The sequence below is a fragment of the Arachis hypogaea genome, chromosome 20 (assembly GCF_003086295.3).
Source record: "Arachis hypogaea cultivar Tifrunner chromosome 20, arahy.Tifrunner.gnm2.J5K5, whole genome shotgun sequence".
NCBI lineage: Eukaryota > Viridiplantae > Streptophyta > Magnoliopsida > Fabales > Fabaceae > Arachis > Arachis hypogaea.
The window spans coordinates 58,325,739-58,326,577 of record NC_092055.1 but is presented as its reverse complement, the minus strand read 5'-3'; the positions used below and the strand labels follow the sequence as shown (position 1 = coordinate 58,326,577).

Here is an 839-nt window from a genome sequence, read left to right as displayed (position 1 = left end):
TTGAGTTTTTCACCATGGTTTCTTAAGGTAGCTCTCACATCATCCCTGAAGCTTTTCAATTCGGTTATGTCTTGACTCATGGTTGCCATCATTCCTTCTATCCGGTTTAATTGATCTTGAAATTGTTGGTTCGGATTAAGTTGGGTAGGTTGATTATTTTGGCCATGATATGATGATTGGGGGTAAGTGTTTTGTGTGGCTTGGTATGATCTTTGGTTGGAGTTTTGGTATGTGGAATTGTTATGTTGTTTGTGGTTGTAAGGTTTGTGGTTTTGTGGTTGGGTTTGTTGGTTCCCCCACCCAAAGTTTGGGTGATTTTTCCATCCTGGGTTGTAAGTGTTGGAATGTGGATCATATGATTGCCTTTGTTGGTTTCCCACATAGTTGGCCTCTTCCCAATCACCTCCTTCAATGCTTACTTCCTCTTGATCTTGTGTGTGTATTGCAGCCACTTGCTTTGTTTCTAATTGCCTGGTAAGCTCTGCTAGTTGCTTGGCAAACACCTTGTTTTGGGCTAGAATTGTATCAACATGGTTCAGCTCCATGACTCCCTTAGTGTTGTGCCTTTCTGATGCATAGTAGTACTCATTCTCAGCCACTGTCTCAATCACTTCAATGGCCTCTTCCACAGTCTTTTTCCTGTTCAATGAACCTCCTGATGAATGGTCTACAGCCTTCCTTGATTCATAAGAGAGTCCATCATAGAAAATATGCAATTGCACCCAATCATGGAACATGTCTGGTGGGCATTTCCTTGTCAAGTCCTTGAATCTCTCCCATGCCTCGTAGAGAGTTTCACCATCTTGTTGTCTAAAAGTCTGAACCTCAGATCGAAGCCT

The 839-nt window shown here is 42.3% G+C and overlaps 1 non-coding gene across 1 annotated transcript; it reads left to right on the top strand.

Moving 5' to 3' along the window:
* Positions 1-735: 735 nt before the first annotated feature.
* On the top strand, positions 736-839 carry LOC112788421 (small nucleolar RNA R71). The gene has a single exon (XR_003195785.1). It is a non-coding gene; the product is annotated as a small nucleolar RNA R71 (small nucleolar RNA).